The sequence below is a fragment of the Saccopteryx bilineata genome, chromosome 8 (genome assembly GCF_036850765.1).
Source record: "Saccopteryx bilineata isolate mSacBil1 chromosome 8, mSacBil1_pri_phased_curated, whole genome shotgun sequence".
NCBI classification, from domain to species: Eukaryota; Metazoa; Chordata; class Mammalia; order Chiroptera; family Emballonuridae; genus Saccopteryx; species Saccopteryx bilineata.
The window spans coordinates 31,109,295-31,134,351 of NC_089497.1; the positions used below are offsets into that span (position 1 = coordinate 31,109,295).

At 37.1% G+C, this 25,057-nt stretch overlaps 1 pseudogene; it reads left to right on the forward strand.

The window, feature by feature from the left end:
- The window catches only part of LOC136311660 (phospholipid scramblase 1-like), a 149,485-nt pseudogene that overhangs the window by 57,915 nt on the left and 66,513 nt on the right, over window positions 1-25,057 (forward strand).

Consider the following 25,057-nt stretch of genomic DNA (forward strand, 5'->3'; position numbering starts at 1 on the left):
CACCACTGAGCCAACCGGCCAGGGCCGCTTTTTATCACTTTGAATAATCTGACCTGCAAAGTTTCTGATTAGAAATCAGCTGACACTCTTATAGGAGCTACCTTGTAGGTAACCAGTTGTCCTTTTCTTGCTGCTTTTAAGATTCTCTATTTGTCTCTAACCTTTTGCATTTTAATTATAATGTGTCGTGATGTGGGTCAGAAGGGATTCATCTTATTTAAAACTCTCTGCACTTCCTGGACTTGTATATGTATTTTCTTCATTAGGTTAAAGGGGTTTTCAGTATTATTATTAATTTTTAAGTTGAGAGGCATGGAGGAGGGGAGGCAGAAAGACAGACTTCCACATGTGCCTCAACTGGGATCCATCTGGCAAGCCCTCTACAGGGCAATGCTCTGCCCATCTGCAGTCACTGCTCCATTGCTCAGCAATGGAGATATTTAAGCACCTGAGGTGAGGCCACAGAGCCATCCTCAGCACCCAGGGCCAACTTGCTTGAAACATTTGCGTCATGGCTGTGGGAGGAGGAGAGAGAGAAAAAGAGAGGGGAGGGGAAAAGGTGCAGAAGCAAATAATCACTCCTTCTGTGTGCCCTGACTGGAATCAAAACTGGGACTTCCACATCCTGGGCCAATGCTCTACTGCTAAGCCAGTTGGCCAGGGCCATCACCATTATTTTTTTTACATAGGTTTTCAGTTTCTGACTCTCTATCTTCTCCTTCTGGCATCCTCGTGGTGCAAATGTTGGTATGCTTGAAGTTGTCCGAGATGCTTCTATACTATTCTCATTTTTCTTTTATTGGATTCTTTTTTTTTTTTTTGTATTTTTCTGAAGCTGGAAACGGGGAGAGACAGTCAGACAGACTCCCACAGGTGCCCGACCGGGATCCACCCGGCATGCCCACCAGGGGCTACGCTCTGCCCCTCTGGGGCGTCGCTCTGCTGCGACCAGAGCCACTCTAGCGCCTGGGGCAGAGGCCAAGGAGCCATCCTCAGCACCCGGGCCATCTTTGCTCCAATGGAGCCTTGGCTGCGGGAGGGGAAGAGAGAGACAGAGAGGAAGGAGGGGGGGGGATTCTTTTTTTTAATTTTCTGTTCTGATTGCTTTTTGTTTCCTCATCTGCCAAATCTCCAATTTGATCTTCTGCTTTGTCTACTCCACTTATGATTCCCTGTAATGTATTCTTTTTTTCTGTCTGGTTCTTTTCAAAGTTTTCTATCTCTGTTTATATGTGTCCTATATCTTTGTTGAAGTTTTCACTGTTTATCTATTCTTCCTCTAAGTGTATTGAGCATCCTTATAATCATGTTTTGAACTCTGCATCTAGTAGACTGCTTGTCTCTATTTTGTTTAGTTTTTTTTTCTCTCTGGAGTTTTGGGGCACATTTCTTTGTCTTCTCATTTTGGCTGCCCCTTTATGTTTGTTTCTATGTCTTAGGTAGAGCTGCTATGTCTCTTGGGCTTAATAGTGTGGCCTTTTGTAGTATGTGTCTTGTAGGGTCCAGTAGCATAGCCTCTATGATCACTCAAGCTGAGTACTCCAGGTATGGCACCAATTTGGGCTGTGTACACCATCTTATAGTTGAGCCTTAATTGATGTTGGCACCTGGGATTTACCCCCAAGCTATTTGTGGCACGGATGGTCTGTGACCACTATGAATAATGATCTGTGCAGGGGCCCACTCTACAGAGAAGGACTTACTGCAGAGGGGTTCTGGTGTCTGCTGAGTTTACCCCCTTGAGTGTGTCTTCAATATGAGTGGTGCTTTGATGTGATCTGAAGCTCTATGCCCAATGTGCTGGCTCTGGGACCTTTTGGGAGGTACAGGTCAAGGTGAACCACCAACTGTGTCCTGCCCATAGCCACCCCTCATGACATACAAAGCAATCTGAAGATGGCTGCTATTTGCACTGGGTTAGGAAGTTCCAAGGAGAGTTCAAGCTGTGAAGCAAGGCCTGCAGCCACTACTGCCAGGCCTGAGCCCGCTTAGAGAGATATATGGGACATGCTGAGGCAAGCTGCTGCTTGTTTAAGAGATTTTAGTTAAGCCCGAAGCATGGAGTAAGAGAGACTATTTGTATGGTAAAGCCACTGGAAATGTCTTGGGTTGGGCCTGCTAGTTGGGTAGGACAGTGTCTTAGGGAATCAATGGGAAGGGTGGTGGCAAACAGACTTAGCCAAGGTAATGAAGACTCAGAATAACCTACTGTGTCAGTGCGGAATGGCCTCTGCCAGCACTTCTTTATGGGAGAATGCTGTTTCTCCAGCTCTTTTCCCTCATGCCAGCCAACTCAGTCCCTCTCCAGATGTCCCTGCAACCCCATCGTTAGAACTGAGAGCAAGTGAATCTTAGTAAGTCCATGTGCAGGCCCTTTAACAGGAACGTTTGGAACTCCAGCAATACTTTTCTCACTTAGCCACAATCTAAACTGCTTTTTACAGCCAATCGTTATAAAGATTTCTCTTTCTGACACTGAAATCCTCAGCTAGGGGGACTTGGTGTGGGATGGGATCTTTCACTCTTTTTAGGGGGAACTTCTGCATCTGAGATATTTACTGCTCCTGATTTTTATCCATCACTAGTCCATGTGGGACCAGCCCTTTTAGTATCTCCACGCTTTCTATCAGTTTTCATGTGGCTTCTTCTTTATGTAATTATTTGTAGGACCACTGGTCAGCTAGATTTCAGGTCTTTTGAATGATGGTTGTTCTGTTGTTGTAATTTTGACATGTTGGTGTAAGAATTTGAATACTATAATTACCGATGCCACCATCTTGACAGGAACCCCCAAGAAAATACATTTTTAAAATGGAATAAACCTCTGGATTCCACAAAACTCCCCATGAGCTTCTCATTTTATTATACTTATTCATTTTATTTTATAGAAATTATAAACTTTTCCCCCTTGATTTAAAGGTAAACAGATAAGCAAGCCTCAGCTTAGGGAAGAAATGTTTTTGTAAAAGCTCAATATTTCAAGCCAAAGTATCCATTTGTCTTCAGTAATATCCAGCTTTGAAATGTTGCTGCTGTTAGCACTAAATGACGCCTCAATTTCAATGCTTCAGAGATGGTATTGATGAACATTAGCAGAGTGTGCAGTACACACAGCATCAAGCAAACAGCCACATGCGTGGAGGTCTGTGCTTCACAGTCCTGACTCAGAATCCCTGCAGTTTTCCTCAAATATCCTTTTAAAGACTCTACCATCTCTTTCAAGAGAGGAACAGATGCATCTTTCCATATAGTGCAATCAGCAAAGTTCAGAAGATGTAAGTCCAGACTATATTCATATTTCTTTCACAGTGCTGAGTATATTGGTGGTACTAAACCAGCCTTCTCAACAGCTAACATCTCTCTCTTTTTTTAAAATAGTTTCTATTTTGGTGTTTGAAATCAGGAACTATTAAGTTTTCATGTGAGTGAATTTCTTTCATTGCTTATAATACTTAATGCAGTGCCTTATGGTGTACTAGTATTTTTATTTTAAAACCCCTTTTAAAAAAGTTTCTATCTTTATTAAAAAGTTTTTCCTCTTACTCCTTTGAAAATAAAAAAAAAATATTTTAAATTAAAATACATTTTTTTGGTTTACAGTATTGCTTTTCCTTCAGAAGTAATATGCATTTTGTACTATGGATAAGAGTATAAGAAAAAATGTCTGTATACACAAATAACTTATTTTATATATATATATATATGTTGCTCCCTCACCCCCCAATACAAGCACACAGATCTATTCTATCCGGGAAATGAAAAGAAAGCCTCTTTAGAAGGCACCTGTGTATTTATAGAATCTATAAATATATAATATAGATGAAATAAAATTGGGCAAAACACTATTGATGACAGAGAACTGAACCTCACTAAAATTCATTGTCTTAGTATGTATCTTCTTAGAGGTCATATATTTAAATTCTCTATACAATGCCAAAGTATCCTTGACAGTAGGTGTGATTAGTTGTTTTTAATCCATCACTAGGGCATTTGCAGTGATAGGGAGCTCACTATTCACTACATAGTTTATTAGTAACTAATTATTCTTTTTAGGAGTGTCAATATCAGTTGGGTCTTCCTCCCTACATCATCTATTTATTGGTTCTATTTTTGATCATTTTGATAAGTGTATTTGTTTAAGAGATATGTATACAAATAATAAAAAAATCCTCTAGGTCCATGTGGAAGGACAAAAAAATAATATAAATATCCTATTAGTTTAATTTGTATAAAGTTTTAGAAAATGTTTTTTATATTCAATATAACTGTGTATTAGTTTTCAGTATACAACATAGCAGTTAGACAATCATGTATTTTACAAAGTCTCCTCTCTTATATATCCAGTACCCACTTGGTACCATACATAGTTATTACAATATTATTGGCTATATTTTCTATGTTGTACTTTACATTCCTATGACTATTTTGTAACTGCCAATCTGCACTTCTTAATCCCTTCACCTTTTTCACCCAGTCCTCCAATTCCCCTCCTCTCTGGAGGCTATCAATTTGTTCTCTAATCTGAATTTTCTTCTGTTTTGTTATTCATTTATTTTGTTCTTTAAAATCCACATATAATATATGTAAAATAATAAGAGATTTGTCAGTCTCTAACTGACATTTCTCACTTAGGATAATACTCTCTAGGTCCATCTATGCTGTCTCAAATGGCAAGATTTCATTTTTTTATGGCCGCATGATATTCCATTATATGTATATATTTCACATCTTCTTTATCTTCTTCTCTATTGATGGGCATTAGAATTGCTCCATATCTTGGTTATTATAAATAATGCTATAATGAGCATAAGGGTGCATATATTCTTTTGAATTAATGTTTTTGGTTTCTTCAGATATATATACAGATGTGGAATTACTGGGTCATAAGGCAGTTAGTTCCATTTTAAAATTTTTGAGGAAACTTCATACTGTTTTTCATAGAAAATGTCCTCGTTTTCATTCCCACTAGCAGTGCACAAGTGTTTCTTTTTCACATTCTTGCAGATACTTCTTATTGTTTTATTGGTGATAGCCATTCTAACAAGTGTGAGGTGATATCGCATTGTGGTTTCAATTGGAATTTCTCTGATGATTAGTGACATTGAGAATCTTTTTATATGTCTATTAGTCATCTATAAATTCTCTTTGGAGAAGTGTTTGTTTAGGTCCTTTGTACATTTTTTAATTGGGTTGTTTGTTCTTTTGGTATTGTGTTGTATAAATTGTCTGTAAATTTTGGATATTAACCCTTTACAGATGTATAATTGGTGAATATGTTTTTTCATTCTATAATTTGTCTTTCTATTTTACTGATGGTTTCCTTTGCTGTATAAAAACCATTTAGCATGATATAGTCTTAGTTGTTTCTTTCTTTTCTTTCTTGCCTAAGATAAAATATGTTAAAAAAAAAAAGATTGCTAAGAACAATGTCAGAGAGTTTACTGCCTATGTTTTCTCCTAGAAATTACGTGGTTTTGGGTCTTAAATTTAAATCTTTAATTAACACTTAGTTTATTCTTGTATATGGTATATGAAGATTATCATTTCATTTTTTTTGCATACATCTGTCTAATTGCCTGAACATCATTTATTAAACAAGCTATCCTTACCCCATTGTGTGATCTTGCCTCTCTTTTCAAGTATTAATTGACTATACAAATATGAGTTTATATCTGGACCCTCTTTCTGTTTTTTTGATTTATTTTTTTATGCCAGTACCATGTTATTTTGATTACTGTGGTCTTGAATTATAGTTTGACATTAAGTAGCATGATACTTTCAACTTTATTCTTCTTTCTCAAGTTTGTTATGGCTATTTATCAGTGGTTCTATTAAATTTTTGGATTATTTCATGTAGTTCTGTGAAATACGCCCTTGGTATTTTGATAGGAGTAGTGTTGAATCTATTGATTTCTTGGGGTAGTATGCACACTTTAATGATGTTAATTTTTTCTATCCATGAGCACAGTGTATGCTTTCATGTATTTGTATCTTCTTCAATTTATTTTTTCAGTGTCTTATAATTTTCCAAATATTGGTCTTTTACAACATTGGTAAAATTTATTTCTAGATATTTTATTTTATTTTTTGATGCAATTGTAAATGGAATTATTTTCTTAGTTTTCCTTTAGGATAGTTCATTATTGTGTATAAAAATGCAATCAACTTCTGAATATTTATTTTGGATATTACTACTTTATTAAATTCATTTTAAAATTCTAGAACTTTTAGTAACCAAATGTCAGAGGGCATTGTAAATTAAGATTATACTGTGCAATAAGTAAAATTTCATTTATGAACATCTTAACTTGTAGTATGGATAAAATAGATGATTGTTATTAATTTGCATAGTAATTTTTTATCTATACCTGTATTATGAATTTGTTGTAGAATATTTCTAAATAACTGATTGACGGGATGATGAAAATGTTCTATGTCTTTGCTATGGCAGTGGTGGTTACCTAAGTGAATCACATGTGTCAAATTATATTATCAATACAATTAAAATGGGTGAATTTTATTGTAATTATATTACACTTCAAGCCCTGGCTGGTTGGTTCTGTAGTAGAGCATCAGCCTGGCATGTGGAAGTCTCAGGTTCAATTCCTGGCCAGGGCACACAGAAGCACCCATCTACTTTTCCACCTTTCCCCCTCTCCTTTCTCTTTCTCTCTTCCCCTCCCACAGCCAAGGCACCATTGGAGCAATGTTGGCCCAGGGACTAGAATAGATAGCTCCAGTTACAACGGAGCAATGCCCCAGATGGGCAGAGCATCGCCCCCTAGTGGGCATGCTGGGTGGATCCCAATCAAGCACATATAGGAGTCTGTCTTTCTGCCTCCCCGCTTCTCACTTCATAAAAATACAAATATATATATATATTATTAAAGTTGATTAAAAATAAGGTCAAATGTTTCATTTTTGACAGAATTTACTAAAACTTCATTTTTGATTCTATTATTTGGGTGATATTATTAAACAATTATTGGAATTAATTGATTTTCTGCTGATAGCATATCATAACATCTATCCCTGGCATCATTTAACCATTTAAAAAGTATGACAGTTGGTGGAACCAGGCCACTAACAGCTATTATTTCACATTTTCATAAGTTTATAAAAATAAGTGAAATTCATTTATAAGCATACTCTTTTAATCTTAATGAAAAGTTATGCTTGATAGAGTTGTATAACTGTACATTTTAAATTACTTCCTTTGAGCAATTTTTCTTAAAGCAGCTATTAACTTTTGAAGTGGATGCTGATAATTTTTCAGTGAGTTCTGACATCTTCTGTTTTTCAGTCCATGAAATCACCGTGACTCTAAATGTAGTTGGTAAACGCTGACACATTACAAATTACATGTGCATCATTAATTTTCTTGAGAAACAGAACTTAAAAGCTTATTTAAAAAAATAAACATGCACTTATGCCTTTTACGCTCATTATCAATGAAAAAGTTTGTTGAAAAACTAAAAAGCATTACCAGACAACAAAACAAATAGGTGTGCAATGAACTTCAAACACACTGTGACTGTGGTGTTCAGACACTCAGATTGTTTTTTATACAGTAGAACAGCTTGGGCTGTTTTCTACACACATTGCTTATACACCTAGACTATAAATTCCTATATTTCCCATAAACCCTGTATATAGCAGTGTGGCAACTTCAAGATTACAGCACACATATATTTTTATGACTATATTACAAAATTTTAAATCAACCTCAAATTAGTTATTCCTAAATTTTCAAAAATTAAATCACCCACAATGAACAGATTTTTATTTACACCTCTCAGTTATAGTAAACTTTAAAGACATTAAGGATATAAATACATGAAGTGGATTTTTTTTGGAATTATTAGCTATATTATGACGAACATCCACCTACTTATGCATCCTACCAAGAATAGCATCTCTTTCTACCTGCTGGCTGAGAATTACTGCTTTAGGCTAATCCACTAGATCTGAAAACAAAAGTTCTGCTGCCATTGTTCTTAATACTAAGGATGACAATACATGATAGCGATAATAATGAGTTTGATTGCTGCAAATGCTTGTAATTAAAATTAGCTTCTATGTCACTCTTTCTAGAATGACTACCTCACAACAAAGGATAGAAACAGCCCTGTAGAGTTGCCCTAACAGTGTTAAGGAGCAGTGAGGAAAGATGAATTTTTGTGCCTAATTTTCACCACTTTTACTGAAAAGTAAGATCATGAGGATAGCAGCCTAAAAGGTGTTCTTCCTTATGGCTCCTGTACAACTTTAGATTCTGCACATGTTGAATTTCTGATTAAGGTTGCTGTTGTGTTAGACGCCTGGAAGGAGAGGTTTGATAGATAGATATCTTCATAAACAAGAGCTTACCGTTTGGATATTGACTTTTGTGATGGTGCTACTTTGAGTCAGCACAGTATAGTAGCCCTCCCTTATCCATAGTTTTGTTTTCCTCAGCTTCAGTTACTCATGGTCAACTATGGTCTGAAAATATTAAACAAAAATATTCCAGAAACAAAATATTTGTAAGTGTTAAATTTCATGCCATTCTGAGTAGTGGGATGAAATCTCACACCTTCCCACTCTGTTCCCCTCAGGACGTGGATCATCTTTTGTCCAGCATAATTCCCTGTGTGTGCTTCCAACCTATTAGTCACTTGGAAGCCACATTGGTTATCAGATCTGTTATGAGAGAGAGAGAGAGAGAATTATATATATATTATCATGTTTATTTATATCATAATATACATACATACATATGTGTGTGTGTATGCATACATACATGAGGCTTCAGGCATCCACTGTGGGTCTTGGACCGTATCCCCTGCCTCTAAGGGGATGTGTAGAGGAAGGAAGGAAGCTTGCAAAGGGATGAGCACACACTCCAGGTGATCCCCGCCATCACTCATTTGTGGACTGCAGGTCTGTCCCATAGCCTCCGGCTTTGTGTCCCCTTTGACCACTGCCCTGCTTTCCCTCTTCCCATCCTGGGTTGAGCCATTATCTCTAACCCTACTTTGTATTGCAGAATCCAAGAAGACTTTCGTGTGGGCAACTGGCATGCTTGTTCTGACATCAGTTTGACATTTTGAAAACTTTGCAAGCTTCCCTCCTTCCTCTACACATCAATCTGTATGCTGATTTCAATTCTGCTGAGAATTCTTCTTTCTGACTTTTTTTTCTTAGCCTCTCTCCAGAGTTGTTAATTTCTTCTTGAATTTTTAATTAATATCCATGAGAAACAAAATCAGAGTTAGGTCAGGAGAGAATTTATTGCAAGGGAGGAGAGACTACTGCAATAAGGGAAGGGAAGCCATGGCAATAGGGTGAATGCTTGGGCCGTAAGCTTTGCCAACACCTCAAAGATCAGTCAGAAAAGGGCTTTGCATTTGGAAGAAGTAAGACTAGAAAAAAGCAGGCTTGGAGAGAGGGGATGAGTGAGAGTGGTTATGAAAAGATGGTAGATCAGAGACAGTTACCCTTAGGTTAGAAGGAGTCCTCTACTGGCTCAGACTGAGGGTAAATCAAAAGCCAGTGACCTAGAGGAAGGAAGTGTAACTAATACATGGCTAACTAACATTTTGTTCTGACTTATCAGTGGGGATGAAACAGTCAGCTAATAATTAGGAGACAAAGAATGGGAATTTAGAGGTTGAGTGTCTATCCTTGTCATAGGTTGACAAAGGGGCATCTATGAGTCTGATCTAAGTCATATAAAGAAAGATGTTTCTTTGCAATAAGTCATTTTCTGTAACACAAAGGGTGGACTAATTTCTTTAACTTATGCTGGTTTCCAGCATCACAGGGTTAAGGCAAAGTTCAGCATTGTCCTCAGGCATCCTCATTTCTTTCTCCATAGTCTCACTTTTTAAAAAAAATGTGTTCCTAACTGCCTCATGCCCATATTTTAGATTTATTGTTTTTCTTTATCTCTCTCAGCTCTTGTATTACCTAACTTTTTTCCATAAAATGTTTTATTTTTTTAAATATTTTTATTTATAAATGTAAGCAAAAGTTTCCCAAAAAACCACAGAAGTCTGCAGTAAAAATGGAAACATATCTTTACCTCATATCTCTAAATATGTTCCCTCTCCAAATCAAACTCCATTTATGTAAGACTCTGGAAAAACAAAAGGAAACTCTAAAGATGATCTTGTAGTATAATATTTTCTGTGATGTTAAACATTTTATTAAACAAAATATGAATTTGATTTACTCTCTGAATTCCATGGGTAACTTTAAATAAAGGCATCTCTGTAGCCAGGTCCTCTCTGAGGTAATTAGGACTTTGTTTCCTTCCGGATTTAGGCTCTGCTTTGCTTTACATTGGCTTCACTTTACTAACTGGTGAAAAAGGTGAACCTAGCAGTCCAAACCTGCATTTCATTCAATGAAAACCTTTAGATTTTTTTCTCCAGTTAAATTCCAGGCTTTGATCTCATTGCCTCTAACTGAACCAAAGTTTTCTCCCTAGAGAAACTGAAAAGCCACAGTGACATCTTTGCATGTACGGAGTCCCACAATGGAATAGGCAGGTGCCCACTCAGTCTTCGGAAATGCCACCTCCAGACTGGCAATCTGGCTACATTATGAGACCTTTGGTTAATTTAGTTTAGAAGTTTGTTTAGCTGGCGAGATACGACACCAGATGTCCAGTCAAATATTTATATTAACTGTCAATTTATCGCCCATTTTTTAGTCTCATTTGTAACCTTTGGCTTCCTAAGCACCTGGCATTTCTGAGTGGCAAGACTCTTGGGATTCTCCAAAGAAAGTGGTTTTTCCTCATCCGTGTGTCCTTCTGTGAGCACAGCAGGCTGTGCTCCCTTCCTCATCCCCTTCCTCAGCTGTACACCCCAACTCATCACATGCCAGAGATTTCTTGGAATCTATTCTATATGTTGCTGCTCCCCTAACCACATTCATTTGGTTGATATTTATAATTTTTAAAAATCTTGTATCTTACTTGCTAAGGTCTTGGGAGACAGAGGAGATAATGATGGTCAATCCTTGAATCAAATGTGGTCTAAGCATAAAATTTTAGATGTTTCAAAGCTTTGTCCTTGGACATCCACAACCCACATGGTCTAGTTGAAAATGTGATCCTTACAATGATCTTTAAGGATATCCATTCGAGGATTCACTGCACAAAACAACAAATAAAAGCTATTACCTATTAATTTTACATAAATTTATAAAAATATGTACTCTATATTTAACATATATATCATCTGGCATCCTGTGGGAACATTCCCTAAATTTACAACAATCTGGAACCTTGCGACATTTTGCTGCTCACATTCTTATCATGTTACCATCATGTAAGAAGCAACGTATTCCTAGTGGGATATTTGCAACTGGTGTTAAGTTTTTACTGTACTTTTTAAGTTATGTGATTTGAATATGTTACTCAACATCCTTTAGCTTCAGTATCCTGGAAAGGTTGGATTTTAAAAAGTCATTTTTAAGGTCATTTTATCACTTGAATTTCATATTTCTCTAATTCTGAATAAGATAGGATAATTATTCTATACTCCAAATACCCAGTAAATGTCAAAAATTGTGCCAATGTCTGGCACACAGTGTGTGTTCAATACATTTTTCTGAATGAAGACAATAGGAATGAGAATTTATAATCATCCATCTAATCAATCAATGACCAAGTATTTACAGAGTGCTTCCTCAAGCCAGGGACGACTCTGAGTCAAGGATGAAGCAGTGACTCACAGAACATGAGGGCCTGTCTGCATGCAGTATTCACATGTAGCATATGCTCTAGTGGTAAAAGACAGAAAATAAAAAGGAAAATATGTATTTAAAATAACTGTGATAGATTCTATACGAGGACTAAATAAGGTAAATATGTCTTGTCAGACGGTTGTGATTTGAGATAGAATGCCCAGAAAAGGCATCGCTTATGAGGTGATATCTGATAAGAGTCTGTTAGAAGTGAGCAAGCAGAGAGAGAATGTTGTTTCAAGGAGGGGAAAGGCTTTGAGGTAGAAACATTCAGTGCTGAGAAAATAAATGGGACTTTCTGGAGACTAGGATGAAGGAGAGGTTGGTAAGGTAGGCGGGAGGTTAAAGGTAAGATTTTACTCTAGACTTTAATGGGACTCATTAGAAATATGTTAAGGTGTGCAATGATATAAACTAATTACACTAAAGATATAATCTTTTGTCTGCTGTAAAATGGACTGCACCACTCTATTTACATTACAGCTGACTTTTCGAAATCTGGAATTTTCCAATGCTTCAGTTCGCTTAATTTTTCTCCTTAGTACTTATCACCCTCTGGCATGCTATGCTATACATATTTACTTTTGTTTATTTGTATGCAGTTCTCACTTTGAATGAAGTTCTATAACAATTGAGTTTTTGTCATTTTTTTCTATTTCCCACTGATGAAACAGTCCTTAGCACATATTATACTTTAAATCAGGGTAGTCAATCTTTTTATACCTACCACCCACTTTTGTACCTCTGTTAGTAGTAAAATTTTCTAACTGCCCACTGGTTCCACAGTAATGGTGATTTATAAAGTAGGGAAGTAACTTTACTTGATAAAATTTATAAAGCAGAGTTACAGCAAGTTAAAGCATATAATAATAATTACTTACCAAGTACTTTATGTCAGATTTTCGCTAAGTTTGGCAGAATAAATCTTTATAAAACAACTTACTATAGTTAAATCTATCTTTTTATTTATAATTTGGTTGCTCCACTAACAGCCCACCATGAAAGCTGGAATGTCCACTAGTGGTTGTTAGAGACTAGGTTGACTACCACTGCTTTAAATAAATATTATTGAATTAATTGATGTATTTTTTCGGCGTGGATGGAGCAATAGGATCGGATAGGAAGCTGGCGGGCTTACCTGCAGCTTTCCCACTCTCCAGCAGCTACCTGGACCCTGAGGCGCAGGCTGGGACCAGCTAGGAAGCCTATTTGTATAAGCAGGTTCTTTCCTGGTGAATTCATGGCAGGTTTCTAACTGGCTGTGCAGGGCTTCCCCGGGGTTCATGGGAGCAGAGCCACCGCCCAGCTTGGCTCCAGAACAGCCATCGACACAGAACTCTTTAAATCATAAACAAAATCTGCTAATAAAGGGTCCTCACCCAAGAATAAATTTATTGGCTGGCTATCTTCCTTAATAGCCTTCAGTAGCATTCCCAGGACCTCCAGGACGAGCTGGCTACCCCTTTCCCCAGGCTGCCTGTCCTGGGACACAGGCAGACGATCCTGGCCCCAGGCTGCTTATTCAGTCTCACCACCTGGCTATTCAAGTGCTGGTCCAGTGGACTTTCCTGTTCAACATCAGCCAGTGTATAATCAGCCAGGTGAAGCTGCAGCATTACCATAAAGGCCAACACCACTACCTCCTTCAGACTGTCCACTTCAGTTAGAATGTTTAAGTCAGTTAGATCAGAGACTAATTTATCAGCAAGTTGAGCTTCTTGGAAGTCTTAACAAGTTTTGAAACTAGTATCAAATACAAAATTAAGAACAGATCTGGAAGATTTACTTTGCAGTGGAAGGTAGTGATTTCTATACTAAAATTGCTGTGGAGATTCTCTGTTCTTATCTGGAGGATTCATAACTCTGGAGATACCACTAAGGTGCGCTAGATGCCGTTGCCCCTGATGCTTTCAGGAGATAGAAATTCACACTTCTCGTGGTATACCAGCAGATTATGAAATGGAGAGAAGAGAGGATGTGCTAAAAATTATTAAGCCATGTCTTATGTGCAACTGATGTGGAGACATTGATTTTGAGATTAAATCTCTTCATGAAGAAAATGTGGTTGGCAAGGTTTCCCGGCAGTGGACTGGTTTTTTGATTTATAGATGCCAATAACTTTGGAATCAAGTTCCCTTTAGACCTTGAGGTGAAAATGAAAGCTCTGATGCTTGTCTATGCTTTACCATTGACTTCATGTTTATTTTAAAGGAATGGAGGCAAAGAATAGAGATTAGGAGGAGTGTGGTTGTAGGTTATAAAAGTCTTCTCAGGCAAAAAAAAGAACCTATGTGGTGTGTGTGTGTGTGTGTGTGTGTATAGTGTTTTAAACAAAAGTGATGAAAATGGAGATAGAGAGAAGAAAAATTTAAGCTTTGTTTGTTTGTTTGTTTATTTATTTATTTATCTTTAAGTGAGAAGAAGGGAGATAGAGACAAACTCTCACATGCACCCAGACCAAGATTCACCTGGCAACCTCTGTCTGGGGCTGATGCTTGGATCAACCAAACTATCCTCAGCACCCTGGGCCAATGCTTGAACCAATCAAACCACTGGCTAGGAGAGGGGAAGAGAGAGAGGGATGGGAAGAGAAACATATGGTCACTTCTCTCTCTCTCTTTTTTTTTAATTGAGTGAAAGGCGGAGAGGCAGAGAGACAGACTCCCACATGTGCCCCAACCAGGATCACCCAAAAAACCCCTTACCAAGTGATGCTCTGCCCATCTATCTGGGGCTGCTACTTTCTTGCTCAGCAAGCTAACTATTTTAGTGCCTGAGGCAAGGTCATCAAACCATCCTCAGCTCCTGAGGCCAACTTGCTTGAACCATTCATGCAAGCCATAGCTTTCAGGAGGGGAATAAAGAGGGGGGGAGAGGGAATGGAGGGGGGGTAGAGAAGCAGATGCTTGTTTTCTCTGTTTTCCCTGACCAGGAATCAAACCTGGGACTTCCGTATGCCAGGCTGATGCTCCACCACTGAGCCAATCAGCCAGGGCCATGGTCATTTCTCATGATTGCGCTGACCAGGGATTGAACCTTGGATATCCACACACCAGGCTAACACTTTATCCACTGATCCAACCAGCCAGGGCCATGGTCACTTCTCATGATTGCCCAGACCAGGGGTTGAACCTTGGATGTCCACACACCAGGCTAACGCTCTATCAACTGAGCCAACCAGCCAGGGTTCAAGCTTTATTTTGAAGGTATAATTGATGATACTTGTTGCTGGGTTCAATTTAAGAAAAGTGAGAAATACAAGAATTCAAGAATGGCTTTCTAGGTTTTAATTTAGAAACTGCATATTATAATTTTATTTTGTGAAATGGGAAAGTGAAAGGGAGAAGCATGTTTTGGGGAAGAAATTAGTGGTAACTCAGAAAGTCAATTGATTGATTATATGGCATACTTATTGGAGAGGTCATTGGTAGATATAAATTTGGGGTTATAAGCATAAAGGTAGCATATGAAGTTATAGATGTTGATAAGATTACATAGAAGAAGTGTATAGAATAAGAAAGATAGAGGGCTCAGGATCAACAAGCAAGTCATTAATATTTAGTAGCAATACCATTAAAGGGAATGGAGAAGGTGCTTGGATACTACGAGGCTGGGCAGAGCTATGCCATGGAAGGAGAACAACCAAGGGGAGTCAAGAAAGACACAGACAGCCTTGCTGAATGCAACTGAGAGGCAATAAGATGAGAACACAAAAGTGTCCACTGGTTCTTGACAAAAGCAAATGAGTTGTAGTTCTTGGAATGAAAGTCAGATTAGAATTGATTGAATGTGAATCAGAAATGAGGAATGAAACAGGTTTTATTGTCCTATACATCGAAAACCCGAAGGACTCCACAAAAAGATTATTAGAAACAATAAACCAATACAGTAAGGTCGCAGGATACAAAATTAACATACAAAAGTCCATAGCCTTTCTATATGCCAACAATGAAATATTAGAAAACGAACTCAAAAAAATAATCCCCTTCATGATTGCAACAAAAAAAATAAAATACCTAGGAATAAACATAACAAAGAACGTAAAGGACCTATATAATGAAAATTACAAAGCATTGTTAAGGGAAATTGAAAAAGATACAATGAGATGGAAAAATATTCCTTGTTCTTGGATAGGAAGAATAAATATAATCAAAATGGCCATATTACCCAAAGCAATATACAAATTTAATGCAATTCCCATCAAAATCCCTATGAGATTTTTTAAAGAAATGGAACAAAAAATCATCAGATTTATATGGAACTATAAAAAACCCCGAATAGCCAAAACAATCCTAAGGAAAAAGAATGAAGCTGGGGGCATTACAATACCTGACTTTAAACTATATTATAGGGCCACGATAATCAAAACAGCATGGTATTGGCAGAAAAATAGACACTCAGACCAATGGAACAGAATAGAAAGCCCAGAAATAAAACCACATATATATGGTCAAGTAATCTTTGATAAAGGGGCCAACAACATACAATGGAGAAAAGAAAGCCTCTTCAACAAATGGTGTTGGGAAAACTGGAAAGCCACATGCAAAAGAATGAAACTCGACTATAGCCTGTCCCCGTGTACTAAAATTAATTCAAAATGGATCAAAGACCTAAATATAAGACCTGAAACAATAAAGTACATAGAAGAAGACATAGGTACTAAAATCATGGACCTGGGTTTTAAAGAACATTTTATGAACTTGACTCCAATGGCAAGAGAAGTGAAGGCAAAGATAAATGAATGGGACTACATCAGAATAAAAAGTTTTTGCTCAGCAAGAGAAACTGATATCAAAATAAACAGACAGCCAACTAAATGGGAAGTGATATTTACAAACAACAGCTCAGATAAGGGCCTAATATCCAAAATTTACAAAGAACTCATAAAACTCAACAACAAACAAACAAACAATCCAATAAAAAAATGGGAAGAGGACATGAACAGACACTTCTCCCAGGAAGAGATACAAATGGCCAACAGATATATGAAAAGATGCTCAGCTTCATTAGTTATTAGAGAAATGCAAATCAAAACTACAATGAGATACCACCTCACACCTGTTAGATTAGCTATTATCAACAAGACGGATAATAGCAAATGTTGGAGAGGCTGTGGAGAAAAAGGAACCCTCATTCACTGTTGGTGGGACTGTAAAGTAGTACAACCATTATGGAGGAAAGTATGGTGGTTCCTCAAAAAACTGCAAATAGAACTACCTTATGACCCAGCAATCCCTCTACTGGGTATATACCCCAAAACCTCAGAAACATTGATACGTGAAGACACATGTAGCCCCATGTTCATTGCAGCACTGTTCACAGTGGCCAAGACATGGAAACAACCAAAAAGCCCTTCAATAGAAGACTGGATAAAGAAGATGTGGCACATATACACTATGGAATACTACTCAGCCATAAGAAATTATGACATCAGATCATTTACAGCAAAATGGTGGGATCTTGATAACATTATACGGAGTGAAATAAGTAAATCAGAAAAAAACAAGAACTACATGATTCCATACATTGGTGGAACACAAAAATGAGACTAAGAGACATGGACAAGAGTGTGGTGGTTACCAGGGGTGGGGGGAGGGAGGACATGGGAGGGAGGGAGGGAGAGAGTTAGGGGGAGGGGGAGGGGCACAGAGAACTAGATAGAGGGTGGCGGAGGACAATCTGACTTTGGGTGAGGGGTACGCAACATAATTTAATGACAAAATAACCTAGACATGTTTTCTTTGAATATATGTACCCTGATTTATTAATGTCATCCCATTACCATTAATAAAAATTTATTAAAAAAAAAAAGAAAGAAACAGGTTTTATTGTGTAGAGAAGCAAGAACTGTAGTAATAATTAAAGGGGATATAGTAACCTAAGAAACAAGGGGATAATCATGGCTCTATTATTCTTTAGCTGATAGTGAATGATGAGGAAGGTGCTATGTGGGTATAAAATAATTGTTTTGAAGAGATGAAATTTTTATGTGTTCCAGTGATCAAATTGCATTACGTCTTAAAATATCTGTAACTTTTATGGTGCCAGTGTCAGAAAAATGACCTGTTTCCACATGCAAAATAAACTGAGGCAATTATCTCAATCTCAGTAACTGTGGTCTACTGTCACAATGGAGCTTTGCCTAGAATCTTCGCTCTTCTTTGTACTTGTCACATCCTCTCCAAGTATGTGTTTATTCATCTACTGAATGGAAACAATAATGCTCACTACTTGGGGTTGTTGTGGACATGAAGTAAGATAACGTCTGTATGTATTGACTCATATAATTTGTATCTGTACCGACAGATAAAATGGACATTTGCTGAAACGCCTCTGACGGTACCCATTTGGTCTTAGTGCAGCTATTATCTTGTGCCCTAAAACTGTACTAGATAATAAATGCCTTGAAGGAAGAAATTACATCTTGCCCATCTTTATATTTTCAGTATCCACAAGTATACTTAGTTCAGAGCTAATTATATGTCTGTTGAATTAAATTTTTAAAAAATTTTAAGTGGTGATGGATGAAGATTTAACTTGGGTGGGAAGTGGACACACAATGTGGTGGACAGAGATGTGTTATGGAATTAGGCACTGTTTTTTAAAAAGGAATGAAAATTAAATAATTTTTTTAATTTGGAAAACAAAAAAAACTCTTTTAGCAAATTGTAGAACAAGATGAAGTTATGTATGACTACATTTCTTCTAGCTCTGTAGTTTTGCCTTTGGTACAATGGGATGCGGTATGGTATCCTTACAAGGCATTCATTTGACACTTAAAAGAGCTGCATAGGAGAAACCATATATCCTTCATATCTGCCTGAAGTTAACGACTATGCTTTTGCTTCTAATTTCCTTAACTGTTTAATTATTATTCATCTATGACAAGACAAAATAATTTGCTGTAATTATATCCATAATCATGATCTGATATCAGCATTTCATTTCAGTTCTGAAAGTTTGTTTAAAAAGGCTTTTGGTTTACCACATGTTCTAAGTGAGTTCACTGTGTTCATAGGCTTCCTTAGTGCTCAGGCATGAAAACTACTATTACAGTTTTAGGAAACATGAACCCAAAACATACTCTCCATTGTCTCAACTTGTTGGAACTAGATTTGAAAAATGTCTTAAGATTTTGGTCTAGGTATATATTTTTTTTGTTTTTTGTTTGTTTGTTTGTTTGTTTTGTACTTTTCTGAAGTTGGAAATGGGGAGACAGACAGTCTCCCGCATGTGCCCAACCGGGATCTACCCGACATGCCCACCAGGGGGTGATGTTCCGCCCGTCTGGGGCGTTGTTCTGTTGCGACCAGAGCCGTTCTAGCGCCTGAGGAAGAGGCCACAGAGCCATCCTCAGCACCCGGGCCATCTTTGATCCAATGGAGCTTTGGCTGTGGGAGGGGAAGAGAGAGACAGAGAGGAAGGAGAGGGGTAGGGGTGGAGAAGCAGATGGGTGCATCTCCTGTGTGCCCTGTTCAGGAATTGAACCCGGGACTCCCGCATGCCAGGCTGACGCTCTACCACTAAGCCAACTGGTCAGGGCCGGTATATGTTTTTTTGTGTGCTTCATATGTCTTATGTTGTTAATAACTCCCTTTTCTTTTTATTATTTTATTGAATTGATTGGGATGGCATTGTTTCACATAACCATTCAGGATTCAAGTGCACAACTCAACAAACTGCCATCTGCCCACTGTATCATGCACACTTTGCCCCTAGCAATGTCTCTTTCTGTCCCCATTTTTCCCACTTCTGCTTGCCTCCACCTAGCCACCCCCCCCCCCCGTTTCCTTCTGGCCATTGTCACATTGTTGTTCATGTCTATGTGTTATGTATAGAAGGGTTTGTTTTTTTGGCTAATTCTTTCACCTTCTTTCATCCAGTAATTCTCCTTTTTGTAGTTGCTGTCTTCTTTCCATTGTTTCTCCTGTTTAAAGTCTTGGGGTAGTTTTAAAATACAAAGTAGAAATTTCAGCAGATAAGCTTTCCTCAATCAGGAGGGACAGGTATGTACTTTCATCATTTCTGAACAGGGAAATAAATGGACCTGTATCAACAAATTAGACTTCAGATTATATCACTTTCGATTTAAGAGAAAGTGTCTTTCCATTTGAGTACAAACTATTGAAATTAATGAGATGAAGTATTTAAGTTCTGCATTTATCTTTTGCCTATTGAAATGTTTCTGCACCTAATAAAATCAGGTTTAATAATGCAATGTTCTCTAAAAACCAGAAAAAGGACACATATTGCCTTTTAGAGATTATTGACATATCTATAGAAATTACGTATTACAGAATTCAGTGGGGTTAAGTTAGGTATTAAAATATGAAAATGTGGATCCTGAGTCTATATCAAATCCTGGTTTCAGATCACTGGAGTTCATTAGGTTAGAACTGGTTTTCAGTGGAATTACCTCTTTATGTTTCAGATTTATGAGGCTATATAGTAATTGAAAATATATATTATTTGTTTGTTTGTTTTGCAACAGCTTCCATCTTTTAACAGAAAAATATTCCCCACTCTCAATCAACAAGATTCGAGATATACACAAAAGAGAAGCATTTGATGCTCAGAATGAGAGTAGCAAGGCAACCTACTCTATACATGTCCACGTGGGCAGTGCTGAACAATACAGAGTGATTAATTTCATTCCTGAAGACAAATAAACCCTGGGTAAAAAAAACTCTGAGTTATCTGCCCAGTCTCCAAAAGCCAACACAGCCAACAAATTTCTCAAATTCCAGAAACATTTTATGTAGCATTAATTTGAGATAGTAAAAAAATGAAAACGTTAATAGTCAAAATAGGGAGTTAGGTGAAATGCAGTCACCGAGAATGTATAATGAGATATTTGTAATAAGCCAGGGGAAAAGCTCGTACTGCAGTATTAGATATGAAAAGCAGCCACAGTTTTAATAAGTGGAAAACATACGCAAAAAAACAGATCAGAAGTAAATTACCAAAATTCATCAGTGATTATTTTTGGTAATTTAATTTCTTTTTCTATATAACTTTATATAATAGATGTGTTACTTTTATCATCAGAAAAAAGTGAAATAAGGTTATGGGTAAATAGTTCAGTTTAGCGATGATGATTTATCCTCAAACACTAGTCACTTGTGATAACCTCTTGATATGGTGTTTTGCTGTCAGAATATTATTTCTTATGTTCTTTGAACGCTTTGATCCTATTCACTTTGAAAGCAGCATGGCCTTGCAAGCCCAGAGTTTGCAGCTTTCTTAGATGAATGATTTTAAGACGTGAATTATTTTAAATCAGGTGAATTTTGTAAAATCCATTTTCTCTTTGTATCTAGAATTATATTTGAGCTAAAGGTGTAAACACAGCCAAGTATAAAGTAATTCGATTTGGTGGTAACTAAGCTATTGATAAAGGTCTGACATTATTAAGTTGAATTTGCTTTTTAGTATCATTCTGAAAATGGTATAACTTTCCTTGGAAAAGGAAACTTTGTTTTTAGTTGAGATTGAGACCATGTACTATATGGCAAAATTGCAGGATAGTACAAATACTTCTAAAAAGGATTTGATATAGGATTACTGAAAGTATTTCTGAGCTGCCTCTTAGAAAGCTCTAATTTGTATACTCACCTAATGAGTCTTCACTGCATAATAGTCACTATTTCATTCCTCAAAGTTTGGGACATTTCCTCTTTCATGCAGTCAACAAATCTGTAATGAGCACCTATTATGCGAGAAGTGCTATGGTAGGCCTTAGAGCCAATATTCCAGAGCATCTGTTGTATTAAGATTTTTTTTTTTTTTGGTGACAGAGACTGAGTGAATCAGAGAGAGGGACAGACAGACAGACGGAAAGGGAGAGAACTGAGAAGCATCAATTCTTCGTTGCAACACCTTCGTTGACCAGGGGGCTACAGCAGAGTGAGTGACCCCTTGCTTGAACCAGCGACCTTGGGCTCAAGCTGGTGAACCTTGCTCAAACCAGATGAGCCTGCGCTCAAACTGGTGACCTTGGGGTCTCGAACCTGGGTCCTCTGCATCCCAGTCTGACACTCTATCTACTGTGCCACTGCCTGTTTAGGCTGTATTAAGATTTTAATCTATTAGGTGAAAAAAAAATAAGTAAAAAATATATTTTGATCATATATATGCAAATATACTTCGTTATATGAGGGCAGAGATTTTTGTCTGTTTGGTTTTCCCTTGCTTGCAGAACAGTTCCTGTTAAACAGGAAATGTTCAATAAGTATTTGTTAGATAGGTGAATAAGTAAGTGGATTGATATGAAGCATACAGATGACAAGAAGGCATTTTTGTCAAAGGCTTGGAAATGGGAGATAGGCAAGGCGAACTTGAAGGACAGCCACCACCGACTTGTGTCTACTTTTCAAGGAGAAGGGAGGCCAGGCCCACTTCCCTCTATGCTGTTATAGTCATTGTTGCTCCTACCTTCTGTGAATGCACTGCTTCCTCATTTCCACAGTCTTTGCATGTTGCAGTGGTGCCTCTGTCCTAATGTGGAAAAATCATTTTGTGACTTCATACACAAATTGTATACAAAAAGACATTGTCTATTGCTCTTCATCCTTCCAAAACCTTAGCGTAAAAACTAATCTTTCCATTTCTGCTTGCTCTTCATTTTCCTAAAGACTAGGTATTAAGCTCCAAAACAGATTGGAAGACAAAGAAGCCTTTTGATTAGTGTATGAAACCATGGCATCCAGCAATACCACTGTCTGGTATTTATTTACCCAAGAGAAATGGAATCATGTGTCTACAGAAAAAAGTTGTAAATGAATACGTACAGCAGCTCTCTTCATAATAGCCAAATGTGGAAACAATTGAGATGTTTTACAAGATAAAATGGATAAGCAAATTGAGGCATATCTATATATCAGTATATTACACAGCAATAAAAAAAGAATGAACTATTGTTTCAAGTGGCAGTCTGTTTTTCAATAATATATGTTAAGCAGAAACAAACAAAAAAATAAACAAGCAAACAAAATGACAACAGAATCCCCAAACAAATACATAAACATTTGGCACAAAATTATTCTATTTATTTGAAGGTCAGTAACTGGTAAAACTATTATATAATGACAGAAATAAAAAGTTATTGCCTGATGGTGCAAGGGGAGAGAAAGGGGCACATAGAAACTTTCAGGGAGGACAGAAGTGTTCTATGTCTGTTTGGGGTGACATAGGTATATACAATTTTTAAAACATCAAAATAAGCACTTAAGGTTGTATTTTTTATTTTGTGTGAATTTTACCTCAATTTCAAAAAATAAGAATGTAAACTGTTTTGAGAATTAAAATTTCAGACAATGCATCACAAGGAACAAGTATATATTTACTAAGCACTTCTATGTTAGCCACTGTGCAGGGAGAGATAATAAACACGAATAAGAAGCAGTAACTCCCCAGATGAACTCACAGTCTAGGAAAGAGAATGGATGTGGAAAGACAGATATTGACAAAAACTTTTCAGAAGTACATTTTCAGAAATCCTAGGCATTTTAGAATTATATAACATAATAATCATCTTAGATATAGACTGTTGTATGAAAAATAGCCACTGCCAAACCCTGTGTTTGTTTGTTTGTTTGTTTGTGAAGACTCCTTCCATAATATACTAAACTTGGTTTTTGTGACCCATGGCCTGTGGCAGAAGTGAGGGTAAGTCATTTCCAAGATTAGGCTATAAAGGCTGTGTCTTCTATATAGGCTAATATCTCTGTCTGTCTCTCTCTCTGCCTCTCTCTCATCAAGGTAAGCCAGCAGACATGCTGTGAGAATACTTAGGCTGCCCATGTGAAGAGAGATGGAGACCTGTGACCAAAAGTCGGCAAATAGTGGGGCGTTGCTACAACCACAAGATTGAACTTGAAAATGCATCCTCCCCCAATCGGGTCTTCAGGTGACAGTGCAGCCCTGACTGACTTCTTGCTGGCACCTCCTCCAAGGCCCTCCGCCTGGCCACCCAGCTCAGCTACTCTTACATTCATAACCTCCAGAAATTTTGCAATAATACATACTTATTATTATAAGCCACTAAGTTTTGCTAATCTGTTACACAGCAATAAGTAAGCAATATATATGATCTTTTCAAAATGTAGTATAAGTGCATGTGTTAGTGAATAATTCCTGATTGTAAATTGATCACCTCAGTTTTTCAGTTTCACTGAAATAGATTAGTTAACGACTGAGAACCAAGAGATTTCTGAAAACTTCAGAGTTTAATTTCCAATTTATATTCAGAGAATAGTTTACTTTCTCAAAAAAATCTAGCCTTAATGAAAATTTATGGTATATATCAATCTAGCTACAAAACTAAAACATGCAAGATCATAAGTTAATAAAATTTAATTGCTTCTCAAGTATGAAAGGTCAATTTTATATTATTGAATTTATTAATAAAAAAAGCAAATTAAAATTAAAATCAATTAAAATTAGTATTCATAAGTAATCTTCTCTTTGAACTCCAAAATATATAATAAAGTCCAAAATTATTATGGTTTAGAGGCCACAACTTAATTTAAAAAAATTGTAGGGGTGATTTAGGTTGAATTTTAAATTAAGGCAATAGAATAAGAAATTTTGGAGTAATTGAGATTAGTGCTCTGCTAGTTTGAGTCGGCCAGTCTTTACTCATTTCTGAAATCTTTAGATTTTAAAGTTATATCACTCATGACTTAGTCTAAACTAGTTTTTACATTACAAATATAGGTGGCTGTTAGTGAAAGAATCTCATATGTCTCCAAGAATGAAGAGACCCACCCCTTTTTCCCTTTAGCTCAGTAGCAACTATATAAGATATGGATCCTTGCCTAAGAATTCCTACTAGGGCTTCCCTAGAGTTAGTGTAGTGGCTAAAAGAAAGGTTGTAAAGACTTGACTAGGCAATAGAAACACTGCTGATTTCTGAAAGGCTGGAAGGGATTATGGAAAACTATTAAGATAATGAAGTTTGGTGTTATTCCTCATCTGGTTCCAGACCAATCATTCACAAACACACGGGGTGCGTCTGAATCACATGGAAAGCTGTTAAAAAACAGATTGCTGAATCGCAACCCTAAACATTAAGATTTAGTAATTCCAGCATGTGGTATAGGAATTAGTTCCCTGGTGATGCTGTTGCTGCTGATCTAAGAATCATATTTTGAAAACTAATAATATATCTAGACTGTATTATTTCTGACTGTCTTTGGGAGACTGTGCTTGTATTTGTGGGGTGGGCAGTGTTGTGGGGCAAGGAGAGCTGAACTGCCTTTCAAAGACACTTTGGTTTTCAATAGTGCCTGGTAAGTTTTGGCCAATGAAATATGAG